Source organism: Myotis davidii, unplaced genomic scaffold, assembly GCF_000327345.1.
Source record: "Myotis davidii unplaced genomic scaffold, ASM32734v1 scaffold655, whole genome shotgun sequence".
Lineage (NCBI taxonomy): Eukaryota > Metazoa > Chordata > Mammalia > Chiroptera > Vespertilionidae > Myotis > Myotis davidii.
Genome location: NW_006287547.1, coordinates 2424155 through 2425386, shown reverse-complemented (window position 1 = coordinate 2425386; position 1232 = coordinate 2424155).

The window sequence follows — 1232 nt, the reverse complement described above, 5'->3', positions numbered from 1 at the left end:
AGAGCCAAGTTAGGCAGGAGTCAGGCATTCTATTCAACAAAGCTCAACAGAGGGGAGGCCAAGGAAAGTAGAAATTCAGGGCAGGTTTCTTATCCAGTAAGCTGACACCTGGGGGAAGTTAGTCAAATAAAGGCAGAAAAGCAATGATGGAATCAATTTTGTATTAGGTCAGTGTTTCACAAGTCAGGGAGCAGAAGAGAGTTCTCCAGAATCCCAAATGTCCTTGAACTGAGGTAGGCAGCGGGAAGGGCATCAGGTGTCTGACCGGTGGGGTCAGCCCAAAGCTGGGTAACACCTCAGCACTTGGGCTCTGGCTAGGAAAGAATTCACAGCAAGACCCAAACAAGTAAGGGAACATTTCTTTGGTAAATTACAGAGGTAGAAGAAGTAATTCCTACAAGGAATGGGTTTAGGAAACAAGTTATTGAAGGTAAAAGAAGAGCCCTTGGAGCTTGGGAGTGGGGAAGCTAATGGTAAGGTGCCTGGGGCAGAGAGGGGGAAGGGAAAGGGGAAGGCAGGGGCATGCTCTGGAGGGAGACGCTTGTCCTCAGTCCTAAGGGTTTTAAGGGCAGAGATTTTAGGGGAGGTCCCAGGGGGAGATCTCAATAGAATAGTCAGCAATCTTCTAGGTGTGTCCTTTCAGGGTTGTGGTCTCCACTGATTGATTGGCGGGCACCAGGGCAGGGGGTCATTATTCAGTGCAGCTGGTCCTGAGGTCAGCCAAGCCTGGTTTTGTTGCTTCTCTGGGCCTGGAGCAGAACTATAACTGAGGCCTAAATGTTATCTCTAGGGAGGGAAGGTCAGGGGGTCCAAACCACAGGACCAGCTTGATATGCTAGGAGAGGGAACGTCACCCTGGGGGCAAGGTCCCACCCTACAATGACTGTGCATTGCTAGGCACCCGAGGCTTTCTATGCTGGTGACCTTCTGTACCTGGCCCATTGTCCTTGCTCTGTTCAAGTCTGTCTAACTCCCTACAACAGAACCACGTATTTGCTAGTGCACCTGCAAGGCTGCCTGTTTCCATTTATAAAAAAATAACTTACCGTATTTGCCGGCGTATAAGACGATTTTTTGGCCCTGAAAAATATGCCTCCAAGTGGGGGGTCGTCTTATACGCCAGGTACACTTCAGATAGACTGCCCATAGTGCTTGCCCCGTGCCATAGTGGCCTCCCGATGCCTGCCCACTTCATTCCACATACCGTTCAGGCATCAGCAGCGCTGCTGGGT